This window comes from Anser brachyrhynchus (assembly GCF_964034855.1).
Source record: "Anser brachyrhynchus genome assembly, chromosome: 9".
Taxonomy (NCBI): Eukaryota; Metazoa; Chordata; class Aves; order Anseriformes; family Anatidae; genus Anser; species Anser brachyrhynchus.
The window spans coordinates 3,671,866-3,690,698 of record NC_137703.1 but is presented as its reverse complement, the minus strand read 5'-3'; the positions used below and the strand labels follow the sequence as shown (position 1 = coordinate 3,690,698).

General features: G+C 40.6%; 1 long non-coding RNA gene across 3 annotated transcripts in view; it reads right to left on the bottom strand.

The window, feature by feature from the left end:
- LOC308199621 overlaps nucleotides 1-18,833 on the bottom strand; it is a 54,398-nt gene that overhangs the window by 32,757 nt on the left and 2,808 nt on the right. The window contains exons 1-2 of one of the 3 annotated variants that reach the window (XR_013954745.1): nucleotides 8,053-18,833; nucleotides 1-3,427 (exon numbers count right to left, since the gene is read on the bottom strand). The exon at nucleotides 1-3,427 is cut by the window's left edge and continues 12,951 nt beyond it. This is a non-coding gene — a long non-coding RNA (uncharacterized lncRNA). The other 2 variants (XR_013954744.1, XR_013954746.1) reach the window with 2 other exon arrangements.

Below are 18,833 nucleotides of genomic sequence, written 5' to 3'. Positions count from 1 at the left end.
TGGGGCTCGTGTGGTGCTAGCCACGTCCTGCTTCTGTGAGTCTTTGACTTTGAATCACAGACCAGAGGCCAAATCTAAATAGATATTAAAAAATAAAATAAAATAAAATAAAATAAAATAAAATAAAATAAAATAAAATAAAATAAAATAAAATAAAATAAAATAAAATAAAATAAAATAAAATAAAATAAAATAAAATAAAATAAAATAGAGGTAGTCTATATACATGCAGTCACGTCTCTGAACAGAGTATCACGTTATTCCAGTGCTATGTTGCATTGTGATTTATTTCTTCTCTATTTTGTATAGGTTAAATTTGGGAAGACTGATATTTCTCTCAGTAGATTGTTCATAGCAGTAATTTTTTCACCTCTCATGTAAAAAAAAATATAAATACAGACATGAAAGGGAATTGCCTATCATGCCTGTACAGTACATGTCCTTGTGTTTTGCCTTATGCTTCTGGCTAGGTTTCATAGGTCTGTTAAACAGCTTTGGCAGGAAATCTCTTTCCCTTATATATACTGTGTATATTTTGCCTCTTACAACATATTAAATAGCCCATGTAAGAAAAGTACATGAAATATTGATACTGTACCAGGAATGAAAGTGTAGGGGGAACAGACAGAATATTGCATGACATGGTAAAGCAACCACATGGTTCAGTTAGATGCATGGATAAATAGCTCTGTAAGAAATCCTGTGGTTTGCTGCTTGCTGCATATAAAGTCAGTCTCAGGTGCCTTCTTGCTCACTGTGGTTATCTTTTCCAGTTTTCAGTTTTTGAGCATAAGCTGATAGCAAAGCTTCTACAAATTATTTAAGTGAGAAGTTCAGCTCTGTCTTTAAATGGGAAATGTAATTCCTTGCCTGTTGTAAATCCAAGGGACAGGGAGAGCCAGCCTTCCCAGCTTCATTTTGATCTCTCTTTGCAGGACGCACTGGCTGAGTTTTCAGCATTTTTTTCTTTTCAATCAATCATCCCTTTCAGCGGGAGGGGTGCCTTTGTTTTCCACATCACTCTGAATTTTGCGACATCAGCTAATTTCATTGTCTTGCATAAAATTAACTTATCCTGATTTTTTTCAGGGCTTTGTAACTCAACATTGCCTCCATCTGACCATCAGTAAATCTCCAAGCAGAGCCCAAAGCTGGAGAAGGCACTAATTCTGCACCGTGAAAAACCATTAACAGTTACGTACAGGCCTCCCACTTCCAGAATTTAGCTTTTTTCTACCTCTTTGGTGTTTCTTATTTTGTGGACAAGGGACAGAGCCTACTGTACCCTGCAGCCCAGGCTTTGTGCTTTGTTTTGTGTCAACCTCATGTTATCAGCTCTTTTCCTTTGACTGAAGTCAAATATCAAACTGAAAATCACTACTTCATCTACCATAGCGTGAGTCAGTGGAAGAAAAAAAAAAAAAAAAAAAGAAAAACAACATCACAACACTTTACAGTTCTTAGGAAATAATTGGGTAATGTTATAGCAGGACCTCCTAAGAAAATCATGGTAACAGGCTGTCATAGACTTTCAAAGCAGAAAGGGAAAATTGTTTCACTAGAGCCTTTAAACTGTTGTATCTGCAGACTTCAGGTGAACAAATTGCATGTGGGCAGCAAGGAATAAATCAAGTACTTACATAAATTTTTTCCCCTGTATTGTTCCTGTCCCAAGCTCTACAATTTTTGCATATAATTTTGAGCATTTCAAAATTTGAAGTTATTTTTATCCTCTAAGAAGTAGCTTCTACATAAAGAGTGGTTGCTAATGTATTATAAACCAGGATTAGCTTAATTAGGGACTTCACAAGAAAGTAATGACTATTTAAGCCCTGAAAACAAGCTAATTATTTTGTATCACATTGTTGCTAACACCGTCCTCAGCTCTCTTTAGGTGAATGTTCACAAAGATGTATGGCAGACATGCTAATTACCAGATTTCTTGCAATCACTTTACCAATTTTTTATAACATATTCAAGTTCCCTTTTTATGCAACACTTCCTATATATATACATTGCTACTCAGGTTAATTGACAGCATGATTCAGTGCTTTCTGTAAGATTACATCACCGTCAAACTTGCTGGTAGAGTAGCACAAGATCCAACAGTGATTTTTCCTCAGCACTCTGCTGAATATCTCATTATTTTTGCCACATATTTTCACATATTCCTTTTATTTATATTACTTTCAAACAATCCAGTCAAAAACGTGAAATAAATCCAAATGGATAAGTACAATCTGGAGGTCCGAAGCAGCACCTGAACCCCCTTCTGAAGCACCTCTTCTTCATAGTCCTTATCCTGCAATTCCACCACCACAGCACTGTGGTTGGAGCTCATGATGCACACAGTTAGGAGTGGAAAGCCCATACAATCTGCATGTTTAATATGACGCAACGTAAGGTGAACTGATGGCTGCTTTCTGTAACTAATGTGTTTAAAAGCATAAGGAATATCTAGCATTTAGTTCTAATCTATGCTTTCCCCTTTTCTGGATATGATAGTTGCCTTTTCTTTAAAATCATGACTTTTTATTATTTTTTTATTATTTTTATTTGTTATTTAGCTTCCTCTGTGCTTACTTTTCATATTCAATGTTTCATCATAGTTACAGGCCCTCACATGATCTTTTCTTCTTCCTTCAGTATTTTTCACTTGCATACATATGCATCGCATACATATTCCAGGATCCCACTGGTGTATTTGCAATTAATGACACAATTTATCCTGACACACAAACTCTTACAAAGTGCCTATAAATGATTCCTGATGAGATAGCTGGTTTTCATAAAAGAGCATTGGAACTGAAGCAGATGAATTCTCAGCTCTACTTTGAACTGGCACATTGGCTCTGCTTCATCTGAAATTTCCCATTGTGTTAGTCAATCTAAATCCCTGCAAACTTGCCTTCTAAACAAGGAATATTATGATAAATTCAGAGATATATAATGTAAAAGTACGCAATTTCAATAAATGTAAATACATCTATCTTAAATGGAATAATGCAGGCATCTGTATTCTGCTTCAGACCAAATGGCTGACAGAAAATGATTACACTATTATTAAGTATCTACATAGTTTCTGCTGCTAGGTATTGTCAATACAAAACTATTAAGCTTCATTAGAGAGCTGGTGCCTTAAAAGAGTCCATCTGAATGTCCTAGATGAAGGCCCCTTCAATAAGGACTGATAGCATTGCAGTTTTGCAGCATCCCTGTTCTGGCTTTGTTTCCATCTTGAATTTCCCATGGTGTCATCTTATCTAATCACCGCTTGGCAATGCCGGCTCCATAAGAAATCTTCCATAGAAAATGAGAGTTCATACATCTGTCTCCTGCTGAAAATGCTCATGAATAATGGCATGTCGCAGCACTAGTCAGTAAGAAGCAAAGAGCAATTCCAGCTCGCTCTGAAAGGCAGAAGGCTCTGAAGGAACAGAAATCCGATTCTTATTTTAATTTCGTGTCAGGGGCTTCCTCAGGTCTAGATTGTCCCAAGCTCTTGAAGGAATATTAAGGGGGAAGTCACAAAGAAATCTTTTTTTTTTTTTCTCCCCAGAGCAACAGCCAGACAAAAACTATACCTTTTGTGGCTGGTTAAGTGCAGGGACAGCCCCTCTTTTATATTCCCAAAGCAAAGCTCCGAAGGTGAGAGCGTCTGAGCACTCCCTGGTGAAATTCAAACCTGCCTGCAAGGGCTGGGCTGGGGCGAGGAAGCTGTGTGTATACATGTGTTTGTGTGTGTCTGTGTGTGTGTATGCGTGCGTGTGTGCATACAAATGCCAGTGTGTAAGCAGGAGCTCCATGCACACGCCTGACAGTCATATTTTCTTCTTCTGACATTCCCATCAACTGCGTGCCATCATCATTTATTACTGTCATAACTGGATGCCTATTAATTTTATGTTCAATACTTTGATCATAAAATGAATCCCAGCCTCCATTTATAATAACTCTAATCACCACCTTCTCGTAAACCCAGCTACACACACTGGGCATCCCTGGCAGCCCACCTTGGCTACAGACCCTTATACGCTCCAGGCTGATGAAACAATTAATTTTTTTTTAAGTCTCTTATTGACATTGTGATCCCAAGAGCTCAGTATGAGTTAAATATTTGCTTATTTTAATTGTATGTTTCACTTGCTAGAAGCAATTTCTGTATTATATTACTAGTACAATATTCTGCAGTGTGGAACTCTCTCTAATAAGGAATCAAATTCAATCAGACGTCAGAACTATTCACGTGAATGACTACCATTATTTGATATCATCTGTAATGCAATAAACTGTTTGATATAATAAGGTTGTATTAGGGATAAGCATAACCTATTTGTTATCCATCATTGGAATCACACAAAAGCGGTGATCAAAATTAATTACATTTTTGGGTATGTCTGAATTACAGCTAAACAAAACAAACAACAACAAAAACCAGTTTAAATGTATTTTTGAGAGAAAGAATGGATGTGATGCTATGCTCTTATTTGCAAAATAGATTTCTTTTTTTTTTTTTTTTTTTTTTACAAAACTGTGTTTGTCATCAAGAGCATTTGTTCACTGCCTAAATGTCTTGCATTACAAGTTGCAGCAGTGGCTGGCTACATAGTATGACCTTTCAAAGAAATATTACGTGTTATGAAAAATATTGCATCAGTTCTCAAAATAGAAAACTGAAAAGAATTTATGAAAATAAAAGCATTTCCAAGTCAAATATTTTATATGAAGTGTTACCCATGGGAGCTTTTTCACAAATATCTAAATACAACTTTTGGGGAATGCCCATAATTACTGTATTACATATTCTTAAACTTGGTAAACTGATTCCTGGACCTGAAAATAAAACAATTTGGGCTTCTCTGAGTAATACATAAATAATAATACATGTAATAAAACATGTTCACATTTGATGACAGTAAAAACTTTTGCACATAAGTAACTTCTACATCTTTAAAAAGTTCACTAGGAATGGCTTTTATCTTAAAGCTCAGTTGCACCCCTTGAAGGGTGTACCCCCTGCAAGGGGTCAAATGTACCACACAAAGAAGGTAATCCTGCAGGGCGATGGAGATAGATATCTATGAAATATAGATGGAGTTTATCTAAGGGATGCTGTCTGAGGTATCAGAAAGTGAGCCAGGGAATGGGATGTTCGGCCTTGGAGGCAACTTGTGAGCACATTGAGTGAGCACATTGCAGTCTTATGGGAGTGGAAGAAAAAATAAGAAAGGAGAAAGCAGAAACAGAGGTCAAGTCTTCTGGCCCCAGAGGAGGACTAGGTATAGCCTGGGCAGTACTGAAAGAACACCTGAAGAAAGGAAAGGGAACTCGTTGTGCACAGAACAAGAGTAACTTTAAAAGGAAATCCTCTCTTCTCATCAATAAAAGGGTTTTGTGTGTGCAGCCAGCCCAGACGTCCACGGGGAAGCTGTGGGAGCTGATGGACGGGAACAGGAGGTGGCTTCCAGGAGCAGCCTCCAGCACTGGGTGAGCTGCCCAGGGCACGGATCTCACGGCACAGCTCCCACGGCACGGCTTTGCTCTGGCCCTGCCTCTCCTGCTGTGCTCCTCTGCAGTGTGGGCGCGGGAGAAGGGTCTGTGCTCTGTGCCCACACCTCACCAAGCTCGCTCAGGGTGATGCTCTAATTCAGCATCAGAAATATTTCTCCAGTAATACCAGGCACCACAGTTGTACCGACCCTGACACTACATTGATCTAAAAGCCATAAATAATATTGGTGGTATATGGGAAATATTTGGGGATTTATGAGCTAATCACAATATCTCTGAAATAACCATAGGATTTATCAAATGGTTTCTAACCTGTTTTGTGAAAGGCTCTTTGACTACTTAGTGTTTTTGCCTGTTATTGCTTCACATCTAAGACCTGTGGCTCTCTTAAAACTTGTTTTCAGACAAAATTTATTGATCCTACTTCTATTTCTTTATTGAGTTATCTTAGGCACATTCAAAACAGAGGAAAAAAGTCTCCTCGTTCTATTGACAGCTTATAAGAGTTCAAAATCCAGTTAGGTAGCTTTGTTGGATTGTGTCCTGCTAGACTTTGTAATAACCCTGGCCTCCCTCTTTCAAATCTCCACAGTTTAACGATTATCTTCCAGGTCGGTGTGGATAATCCTACTGCAGATGCTGGGATTCTCTGATCATATAAAATGTTAAGGTTTCTTATTAAATCTTAAATATATATATATATACATATATATATAAAACCAGGGTCATTAGGGAGAATTCCAGAAATTTTAAGAAACTTTAAAAGCTATTAAAACAAACAAACAAACAAACAAAATAGCTCTTGGCAACTAGCAAGATTCATGCTATGTTTTCTTACAATTCTGTTTTATACATATATGGACTTTAAAACCCATTTATTCACTTCGGTGACTTGAATAACCCAGGGCATGATTTATAATGATTTGTCATCTAGGATTAGATTTTAAAAAGTTTAATTAATTTTTCATTAACCACAGTTAATGATGGGTTTGTTAACCATCCTGAGGTGAAGCCAAGAGCTATTAGCTATATTAAGGGACAGTTTCAAGAAAATCACTCCTTTTAAAATCCCCAAGATGAGTTATAATGTTTTTCCCCCTTTCTGAAAACAGTATTAAAGTATACAGATATATTAAAGTCTGTCCAGAAGATTGGCTTTGAGGAAAATTGATCATGTAATAAATTTACTCACCAATTTTTGCACTAATCACAATCAGATCTAACTCATTGAAGATTACTCTGAAGAAATTAGCCTCATGAAAGGAGTGATCTAGAGAGGGTAACTATTTGGAGGAACCTATTTGCTGCCACTAGTCTTCTGCCAGTTATCACAGCTGAATATCTTACTGAAACAGAAGTTAGGGTTTAAACTGGAAATTGAAATTGAAAACATAATCTAATTGAAAAATTACTTTGTCTTGCTCTATGCCCCTTGCTGTACGGGAAGGCTGATCACCACTGTGGTCACTGCACTGTGATCTATGACTCAGAGAGTGTACAAAAGAATGAGAAATATGTATGAACAATTAATAGGTAATAATTTAGAAAGAAAGAAAGAAAGAAAGAAAGAAAGAAAGAAAGAAAGAAAGAAAGAAAGAAAGAAAGAAAAAGAAGGAAAGAAGGAAAGAAGGAAAGAAGGAAAGAAGGAAAGAAGGAAAGAAGGAAAGAAGGAAAGAAGGAAGGAAGGAAGGAAGGAAGGAAGGAAGGAAGGAAGGAAGGAAGGAAAGAAAGAAAGAAAGAAAGAAAGAAAGAAAGAAAGAAAGAAAGAAAGAAAGAAAGAAAGAAAGAAAGAAAGAAAGAAAGAAAGAAAGAAAGAAAGAAAGAAAGAAAGAAAGAAAAAATGATTTTTCTAGAACATATCCTTCTGGTTTTCAAAAAGGATTACATTAAAAATAAAATCAAAATCTTCAAAAGTAACTGTCTATACATAGACTGCCACAAGCTGAATAGTCCTGAAGCTTATTTTTAACGGGTGGGAGGGACAGGCCTATTGAAAGTGATGAGAAATGTGACTGCTCAGTACCCTAAGCCTTCAAGCATTTAAAACTCTTTTATCCTCAATTTTTGTAAATTTTGACCAGAATCTAAATTCATTGGAAATGAACATAACTTTAAAAAAAAATAAGTTCCATTCTAAACTGCAATAAAATTTCAACTTCCCTCATGAGCACATATGGGTAAAGTTGGAAAAGCAATTTTCCGTGGCTTAAAATGTTTTAATTAGCCCTTCTTTCATTTTTAATGTCATCATAACATGCATAACACAACCCCAAAATGTTAGCAGGTCAAACTGAAAGTTGTTTAAAAATTTAAATGGGAAAAAAAAAAAAAAAAAGCACTAAAAATATTTTCATATTCAGAGACCCTTTTTCCCTTTTTTTCCTAAAGGAAATTTTGGTGAGCTTGGCATGAACTTAATGCAGTACCAAGTTCTTCCATCTGAATTTTGGAGGAAATTCAGACCAAAGCAAGGCAGAGGGCCCACACACCAACACATGGCAAAGCCAAACTCCAGACACGGCCAGCTGGGCTAACTCACACCTGGGGCTTGGATTTGCAGCTCCGCGCTGGTTCTCCGCGAGTACTTCAGGCATGTCTGAGTAGGCAGCACCGATCAAAAAGAGGCATCATCCAACCTTGGGAAATGCACCTGTGAGCACAGTGAATCTTTAATCTGACCCAGAAAGGCATTTGGGAAAACAAAGAAGATATGCAGCAAAATCTGGATGCACGGTGGCCTTACAGTTGGTATAAATTTCTCTGCACGAGGATGACCTAAAGACACATTTACAGCTCAGTCCATATGCCATCTCCCTGTCCAAGTCCATTTTGGAAGGCGATATTTCCCTGAGAGCAAGAACATACACTTTAAAGAGAAGCATAAGGCCCTCTAAATGTCTAGCCTAAGGCAATCTGTTTCCTTTCACAGGACTGCTCTTGAAGCAGGCCCACAAGGACCGTTCCTCAACACTTCCCATTGGCGCCGCAGTGATAGGGGCACAGTTCTCACGCCAGATCCGTGCAGAGATCCCAGAAATGCTGACAGCCACCACGGCCCCGTCCCAGCCGCACTCCCGCACGTCTCAGCAAGCTGCCCAGCCTCTCCTCCTGCACAAATGGAAACCTGCAGCCACACACCCATCCTGCACAGGAGGCTCCTGGGAACCCAACCGCAAAAAATGTATTTGTTTCCTTGGGACAAACTCATTTAAGCCAATTTCACGTAACTGATGCTTAGATTTTCAGCCGAAACATCCTGCTAGGTACTTTCCAATTCTACCACAATGAATAAACGTACCTCCAACTTCACTTTGATTTTTGACCTGATAAAATCAATATATGTGTTAGGTTATTATAAATAATAATATTTGAGCATAGAAAATACATGGTTTGCACCTTATAGCCCTTCAATGCATGGCCACTTTTACACATATGTGACTGTGTGGCTGAGGATGATGCGTGGAAGAAGCAGAAACAAAGCCGCAGCAGTTACCACAACCCTGGCCTGTCTTACCATCCCTGTACTTGATATTACAGCCTTAATCACACTCTTTTAAGGCACTACTTTGGCAGAGTAGAGGTATTGATAAGACTATGCAATATTAGAACAGTCTCAGTGATCTGTCTTATGAAAATTGTAGGCTTTTATCCCTCCTGTTAGCAATAGTAGGTGTCTGTCTATCATTCGTTAATCAGTCTCTGCTGGATACTAGAGTGGAAGGAAAGAAATCGCAGATTTCACAGCTAAGCAGAAATGTGGGGAAGCAAGTGTAGATGAAGCCTCCTGGGAACACAGTGTGCTCTCGCAGACCTGGGAGGGGAATGTAGGGCACATCGTCTGCAAGAGCCACGGATCTTAGACTTGCATGTAGCCTCTCAGGTCACTTTCTCCACATTTCCCCTTATCTCTGCAAACCACAGCTTACATAACCCAGCGTGAGTTTTTTCCAGTGCAGACTAGTGAAGTCCCACACCTCTGAAAAATCAGGGATTTGGCTTCTTGAAAAAAGAAATTGCTCAAGTTCTGTTGAAAATAAATTCCAGCTGGTTCTAATGAAGTAGGGTTCCATCCAAAATGGGTTGGGCAGAAGCCTTGCTTCTATTCTAGTTCAGGGAAGATAAGGATACCACACTAAGCCTTAGCAATTACTAGAGTGCACAGACGTCGGACACAAACTAGTACAATATCCTTAGGGGGAAAAAATCATTTTATGACCTATAAACCACATAAAGGAGCAAAATCAGAGACTGTCTTAGATGAAGATGCTGGAGAAAATGTGCACTGCTAAACTCCCAGCTCAATGTGTTGTCTGCATATTCAGAACTAGAGGACTAATTTTAGCATTCCTGCCAAAATTACAGCAAAGAGACTGGGAGTATGTCCCCCAGTGATGGTACCATCATGTTTGGCACCGTCACGCTCACACGACCCACGAGTTGTTCTGCCCAGGGTGCGTGCTGAGGACAGGGCATGGTGCACCATGTCCAGCACCTCCCGGAACGTGTCAGGCTGTGAAGGATGGGAGGAAAAACCCCAGCAGCAACACTAACACTGCTGTGGGAATTTGTCATGGTGACACTGATGGTACTGAGAGTCCTACATTGTAATGATTGGTTTACAATAAAAATTACTCCAAATGCTGGATCAGAAAAAGTATGGTTCAGTCCATCAGGTCACTGTCAGCTACAAATTAGGCTGCCCATCCCTAGGCAATGGGGAACATAATTGGCTTTCTCCATTGCTGGTTTTATTTTTCTCTCTTCTGTTAAAGTCATACCCATTCCTTGCTTGTACTGGTGCAAATACAGAAAAAAAAAGTCATTGGTGCAGAAAGGCTCTTTCACTCTTTACACCCAGAATAAGTGCAGCAAGTTAGCCCTGGCTAAAACTAGGCAAGGATTCTTTGGGAGACAGCTTTCTGTTAGAGCCAGATTACCTTAATGGAAGAAGAAAATAAAGAATAAATAGATATTTTAGCAAAGGGACTTCTAGGAGAAGCCTTCCATTAAACCAACCCTTAAATCACAAGCAGTCAGTGCTCTGGTTCGGTCCCCAGGGTAACACGAGAGGGGCTGGGGAGGCCGGAAATCTTTTATTTTCTATTCCTGCATGTATCACAGTAACTTTAAATCCTGCTGTAATTTGCTGAAGACAGGATGAAAATATACATATCTAATGCCTTCAACAGGATGGAAATATACATATCTAATGCCTTCCTTCCATCATCAGGACAATCATTTTGACACTGTTGGTTGCAAGGCAAATTTTTTGCAATGCGATGTCTTGGCGCTTCTACAAAATGTGATAACACAAGATGAAGTTATGAAGCTGTGTCGGACTAAAATAGCCACAAACAGGCTTTCCTGGGAACATATGAGCAACCTGAAAACATTACTACCCCCAAAGTGTCAGTATGCGTTGCTCTTGCTGCCAGGAACACCGGTGCTGCAAATGTGAAGTGGGACCATTCTCCATCTTGGCATGACATACAGCTGTCAGACAGTCAAGTGTCTTTCTCTAACCCTCCTTCAAATCCATCTATGTTAGTATTCAGCTGTGTATAAACTCCAAATATTCCTATCTGTCTTCCTCCTTGTGCACAAGGACTATGCCCTTCCCTGGATAGCAGAGCTTGCTTAACACATTTCCCTGACATCGCAGGATACAGCGAGACTCTGAAAAGGAGAAAATCCACTGAAAAAATAAATATAGCTGACTAAGTAGGAGTGGGGAACAATGTCTGTCATCTTAACCTGTCTGTCATCCTAACCTGGAGAATTGGCTGCTCTCCTCACTCGACTCTCCCTTTCTCTCCCTCTAACTTTAAGGCATTTTAGCAGTCACCTGTGTACCTGGGAAAGCCGCTTGGCGCTGAAGGCTTGTCTGAGCCCTGGTTCTGCGGGGACAAACGGGGACATGTGCCAGGCGAGGGGAGCAGGGAAGCAATCAGAGCGATGTTTAGCTGACCTTCATGTTGCACGCAGGACGGAAGAAGTGCGTCTGTGAAGGACTACTCATAACGGTTGTGTTCATTAGCGAAGGCTAATAATTGCAAGGACAAATTGGAGCCCTCTGTAAGGTACAAGTGGCTGTAAAGAAGTTAAGAATTATTTATCATGCCCCTTCTCATCAGTTCACGTTGTTTGCATCACCCTTGCCTTGCTGCATACGCGCACGGAGGGCAGGAATGACGCCGTGGCACTGCCTTGGCATTGTCCAGACAGGAGGTGCTCAAAGCAAAGGATAACAAGCAAATAAATAAATGAATAAATGTTTGGAAAGACGCGTGCGATAACGATCGGGGCTTATGAAGAACTACTGGAAGCCGCTGCTGCCGTTATTGCGCTGCTGTTGCTATTACGGTCACTCCTCGCTCCGCTGGGAAAGCTCCCGGGGAGGAGGCACCCTGCGGCAAGGGCGCCCACCTCCCGGCCCCCGCCCCGGCTGCGCGGTCGGAGCGCGCCCCCTGGGGGAGCTGCGGCACCCACCGGGCGGCTCCGCACCCCCGGGGGGGTCACGGGGGGCCCGGCTACTCCCCCCGGGTGGGAGACGCCATGGTCAGGGGTCTGGGTTCCAAGGAGCACGGGATTATGCTCCTGGGAATAACGGAAATATGAACAAAATAAGCTTGGCGTGCACGAAGCCCGGCGCCCGACCCCAATAAATCATAGACTCACAGAATCGTGGAATCAAATAAATGGACGCGATATCACGCGTCGGGGCATCAAACATCTGAGAGCGCCCCGCCGCCGCTGCAGATGGGCTTGGGTTGGGTTTGCCGTGATAAGGCTTTCACGTGACGCCGTGTTCGGGTTGTCGGCGAAGCCCAGCGGATTAGTGTCCCCTGAAATCTCGCTAAGCAGCTTGCCCTAAAATGTGCTTTATGTGGATCATTCGTGAGACTGCATGAGACAAAACGTTAATTATTGCTATAAGAATAAACGTGTATTTTTTATAATTCTGTTTGACACACACGTCTGCGCTCGGGCTGCATTGTGCAGAACTTCGCTCATTTTTAAAAACTCCATAAAGAGATTCAAAATGTCAGCCTGCTCTAAATTGTAAAATGAAATTCAAAGCAAAAGCCTTTTACCTTTCTCTTTAATTGAATCCAGCTGGCCTCCTTCTACACTGCCTTGCAGTCATTTACAGATATGCAAATAGTTGGGAAAAAAATGTTGCCATTTTCATCTGCATTGCACACCAGAAAATCAGACAATGCATGTGTTTTCATAGGTTTTCGGCAGTTTTGCCATTCTGCTGCTTTCATGTTTTAATCCAGTTTAACAGCACAATATCTTTTAGTCATGTATTTAAAAAAAAAAAAAAAAAAGTCAGTCTCTACCTGGACAACGCTGATGATGTCCATTTGACAAGCTGAAAACTTTGGCATCCCCAGGGAAGCTTTCAGCATCACCTGTCAGTGCGAGGGGGAGACCCGTGGCTGCGGGGAGAAGCAGTGAGAGGTACCACCGGTTGGAAGTGTTGGAGAGGACGTGGATCTGCTGCCTACCATGGCTCCTGCTGCTGCGGGTGGATGAGATGCATCCACGGCATCTCTCCTTGTCCCTGCACTCACTGCTTTCTTGAGTTTCCTATACCCATAGTGTTTTGCTGTGTTGGCCCATCACTGACTTCCTTGTGTCCGACTTGGGCCACGTGTCCTACAGGTGGGGGTAGCCCTGACGTGTCTGCGGTGAAGCTCGGCAGTAAAACTGCTCTGGCAGGGAGTCACCAAGGGCTTTCTCCATCTTCTGTGTCTAACCTGGGAAAGCCTCAAAGTCTGAGAGCCTCTCTCCTAACACCTCTATAAGGCTGGTCCCACGTGGCTTCAGGATGAACGGATTCTCCCCAAATGACAGCTGCTTAACTGGCCAAAAACAAAATCACATTTTAAGCAGTGTAATTTAAAAACTTAATAACACCGTCTTCAAAGGTTCAACCAGCAAGAAACCAAATGGAAGGTTTTGCACTGGAAGCAAACAAAATCCCTGAGCTGCTGGGCTCCCCTAGGCGGCTACAGAAAGCAGTGCCTGGTTTAGCAGGATGGGATGCACCCTTGCAGCTAATTAGGTGATTATTTGGGGCCTTCTGTAGCAAGATACCAAATGTTGGATCTTCTGTGATAGCTTATTTAGAAAAACCATGAAAACCACCTGCTAAAATGAGTAACCTTTGGGAGAAGTACAGCAAGGATGTGGCTGAATTTATTACACACCGAGAGAGTTTTAGGTACAAAGAACAATCATGAGCACATTCACGCACGTTGGTCACTGGCCTGAAACTTTTCTGTGTATAATTTTCTGTTCGTACAGTACCTTGCATGCATGGAGGGAAACCTTGGCACTCCCACGGTGTAAATTATTATTATTAATCCTTATGTTAGACTACTTCCACATCCACAGCAACCTCTGTGGGAAAGTGCAGAAGCTTGCTGGGTGGAGAAAACAGTTGCTGTGAACCTGTTTTCAATGATTTTTTTTTCTAAGAAGGTTAGCACAGTAAAACATAATTAGCCTTGAATTTTCATGGGTCTGTTGTATATTTATCTTGATATATTAATGTCACCTTGGTTGCAGCCTTTGCAATGGCACCACATCACTCAGGTCTTTCACTTTATTCCTTGATACTGCTCAGCGAGGGAGGACAAATCAGACAGCATCAGCGTGAAAATACGTTTGGAATATAACAGCTTGATTACTGCTGACCACCCAGAGGACAGGTGTGACACATATTTATGGGCTTGATTTTAAACCAATATGCGTTCATTTCATCTATGATTCCCTTACATGTTTTATTTTGACAGTCCCACAGTGGTGTTCCTGCAGTCTTCTGGCCATAAACCTTTCACAGTGGGATGTGTAGCTTATTATTTGGTGTGCAGGCACTGTGCACCCCACAAGCTGATGAACTATGTACAATTTATTCATTGGATTTTAAGCCTAGTTAAATCAACAGCTAAAAGGAAAGTTCCTTGTGCTCTTTGAAACTAAGATTTAATACTAGAAAAGTGGTTAGGAAAAGCTGAGTATTTGTCTGGATTTTACCTTGCACCATGGTACAGTCCTTCTTACACTATGAGCTAAGATTTCTATCTATATTCAGGAATAACAATTCTCGGGAACTCATTGTGCATTTTCTTGTACTGAGTTTTTTTCCTAAAATTCCAGCTTCTGGGAGTTGACTACCTGAGAAGCTGTTTTTTTATCTAGCTAGCCAACTGGAGATAGATGGATGGTGCATAAAGATAGAAAATGAATGGAAAATAAAAACCCTAAACACAGAAACCTTGAAAAGATAAAGATAAATAAAACCATACAAGGATGTAGATATGCATGCGCATGTGTGTGTTTGCATATACATACATATGCATATAAATATATACATATATATCCTTCCCAGATTACAATTTTAGCCAGATGCATGAGTTCAGAATTTAGATATATGATGCTTCATTTATAGCTTATCTGTACATATCCTGATGATATGAAACTCTCAGTTCCTTCATGTTATTTTTTTTATGTCATTGTTTCTACTGGGATCTAATTCCCAAACTACTTTTATTACATTTTCCTACTGTATTTAACGAGGATATAAATATATATATATATATAATTTTTTTTTTCAGGAGTATAGGAGTATAGTATAGGATCACAAACAATTTGTCCCTCAACATGAATAATCACAGAATTGTGGGGTTTGAGGGATGCTCAGGGGATCCATCCCTAATCCATCTGTGTGCTACAGGAACTGCTCTCTGATGCTCCTGGCTCAGGACCTCACCTGCATGTTTTTGAGCCTCTTATGCCAGAGGCTCAGCCACCCCAAAGTCAGTTTTTGCCATCCTAACCATCAGAAACTTTTTTCCTAATATCTGATATGAAGCTTTCTGGCTACAAATTAAGACCAATTTCTTGTATTCTCTATGATACTATTCACAGAGAACAAAGTATTCCCTTTATTTTTCATATATAATTCAAAAGTATCATCATGTTCCTCCTACTCTTCTGTTTAGAACATTCCTAATTTACTCTTTCCTCAGAGGTCGTGCTATCTAGACCTCTGATCCTTCTCATACATGTACATTTAATGACTATCTGGAAGTAGTGATCAAAAATGGTGGTTCCCGCTGCTCCTTGTAAAAGAAACTCGGTGTTACATAAAACAGCCAAAGACTAAATGGAGAAAACCTATCACGGTATTGAAAACATGAAAAGCAGCTATTTGCCGCAGCTTTTCTCTCCTGTACAACATAATGCTACTTTAATTAAGACAAGGAAACAGGGAACTACTGCATATAAGGGATGGCCACACGATTCAGTTTGCAATAATTTCCATTGCCTAAGTCGGAAGGGCAGCAGCCTCCTTCCCTAGCCATGGGTCAGCTCCGCCTGAAGGCTGGGCGAGGTGCACTCAGGGGTACTTTGGCTGCTTCTGTCTCTCTCCATTTAATAATTTCAGCATAATAATATCTTAAAAGCATGCTAATGTGTTAATGTGTCATGCACTGGAAACCCAAGTATTATGGCTCATGGTTTTACATATTAGAAAAGATCCAAGAGTTTAAGACCAGCCTCTCTTCTGCCATTTCTGCAGACTTACATTAGTCCACAGCTTCCATTACACATAACTGAAATCAGAGTGAGTCAGCTCATCTCGAACTTCATAGCTGAGCCCATTGAGGATGAAAGATCACCTCTTATTCCTAACCAGGGGCTACTATAAGACTTGTGTCATCAGCAGCAAAAAGAAAGGAGTGCAAGCCTTGCAGGAGCAAGGAAGACATCATTCTCACCATCTCTTCTATGGCCATTGAACTAATTTTTCTAAGAGATTAAAATGACTATCCATCTTGCTGCCCCTGTGCTCAAAGATAAGGGCTGTCTCTATGCCCGAACTGTCCTCAAAGAGGACCAACAAGCAATGGTGCTGACGGGTGTGTAGGAATGAGGAGAGAGAAGTAGTTAACAGTAAATGGAAAATTCTGGCACCATGGGGCTGGACCAAAGTGTCACCATTGACATCACTAAAAGTAGGATCAAGACTGATCTAAAAGCAATTTTGAATATGAGCTTTTCTTTCCAAATGAGCAGTAAGTGCCTTCCTTCACACGGAATCCAGTGCAGTAATCGTGGCTTCTATTACACTTTAAATTGATTGGCATTATGGCCCAGGAATGGGAAATTGCCCTGGCATGATCTCTTCGGGCTCATGTTTCTAATTCTGGCAACTCTAAATCCAGATGCCCTGAAAATCCGTGCTGTTGCTTACAGTGTGTGCTGTCAGGTTATCTCTGTTTTCATGGGTCCAGACCAAATAAAGCAACCGGGATATACACAAGAGTGGCCCACAAGATGGAAAGAAAACCAAGCAGAGTTAGCAACTGCAAAAGGAAATGTTTATGTGCAGAGCGCATATGTGTAGAAATAATCCCACATGATTATTTTGGAATAAATCACAGAGTCACAGAATCATAGAATTGTATGTTCCTGCTAATAGTACTCAGACATTATTTTCTGCATTATCTAAGATTTTTTTTGTATGCATGCAAGGTATCAGCTATCTTCTGAGGCTCTGTGTCCTACCTTTGGGCTCTTAGGGAAATGGAAGGAGAAATTTAGAAAGCACCTTTCTAAGTCCATGTTCTTCCTTTGCATTGGTCCATTGGTCCATGATCTGTCACATTTAGGACACCAGAGCCTGTATTCATGCTACCAGGTAAGAATTACTTTCTCCACCGAAGAAAAAAATAATATAAAAAGCTTAAAAAATATGCAGCACATTGGCACAAAAGTGGATGTGGGCTGCAGAATGACCTGTCTGAAGCATGGGAAGAGCTGAAGAAGCTCCCACCCCGCACTGAAGCAGAGCTCATAACTCTGTAGTTTGGACGGGAAGAGATCGCCCTTGGGGAATTATTCTACCTTTGATCCACACACGAAATCCTGGCTGCTGTCAAAAGAAGTTGTGCATGCCTAACCACGGCCGTAGATCATTCTAATAAAGGCCAAAGAGAAGCTCATATATAAATGGAGTGCGAAGTTTTTTGACACTGGCTATAATAAATATCAGCACATTTAGAAAAAAATGTGGGCTTACGTGTCTGAGGTGGGAAAATAGCTATAGCTGTGCCTGATTTAGTGGAAAGAAATATTTAAGGCCATTGAATCATTAGATAAAAACTGATCTTGAAATGTCAGGATTTGGTGAGGATAACAGAACTGTCAATTTTGTCCATGAAAATCTCTCTTTTACTTTGCCTACTTTTCTCTTTTATTTTTAATAACAATCCATTAAAAATACTGCACTCATGATTTGCTGGTATTTGCTGTTCTATTTTAATGCTATCCATTAGTTCTTTCATCCTTTCTTTTTAATATTTACTCATATCATCAAACACTGGGCAAAATTTCTCCGCTGAAAAAAATCCCAAGAGTAAAAACCAATTACATATAACTTGTTACTGAGGGCATGGCTGGGGTTTCTGTACAACTTCAGTGTCCTTCTCTTGAGTTTAAAGTAGCTGAGGAGTTTCACATCGGAAGTACAATGTGATGATTTAATCTGGTGCATTGTTATTTCTTAACTTCATATATAAAAATACTATGATGTATGCATCACTTAGAGTGGATGTGGCCTGGGAAAAATTCCATATGATATTATATAGATGATAATGAGGTGACTAATTGTAAAAAATGTGGCCAGGAGCATCAGTTCAACATAAGAAGCTCTCCAGCCTGAAGGATTCCAGCTGGAAAAGCCCAGTTTAAAATTCTTACATCTCCTCCATTTCATGTGCATTCACAAACGCTTATGCAGCTCAAATAATCTGTCCTGGTAATTTATGTCTGGCATGTCAAATACCAGGACTGCATGCTGAAAAGGAAGCCAGCCTTCAGCTGAGCAGCCAGTCCCAGGCTGGAGGTGACTCAGGGTCCTCAGCGGCTCCCCTTGGAGCTGAGGGGACTGAGCTTTGGCCAACCTTGCTCCCAAACAGGCAGCAGCCCCTTTGTGCTGACTGGAGGGCACAGGACCGAGCCTTGTGTTGAACTCAGGTCCTCTGGGCATGGGCCTCAACTGTTGGTATGGTAGGCTGAGAGGTTGTAATTCTCTCCAAAAAACTGGGATGCTATCATGCAGGTTTCAACAGAAAAGTTCTCTTCCAAGCCAGGACTGTAGGTAAATTCCACCAGTAATTTTGTTTCCCTTTTGGTTTGGTAAATGAACTGAGTAGTAAAGAGGGAAAAGAAGAAGCTAAGCCTCATGAACTGTTTCATTGACTGGTATGCAGAGAAGATTCTCTGTTCAGATTTTCCTCTGT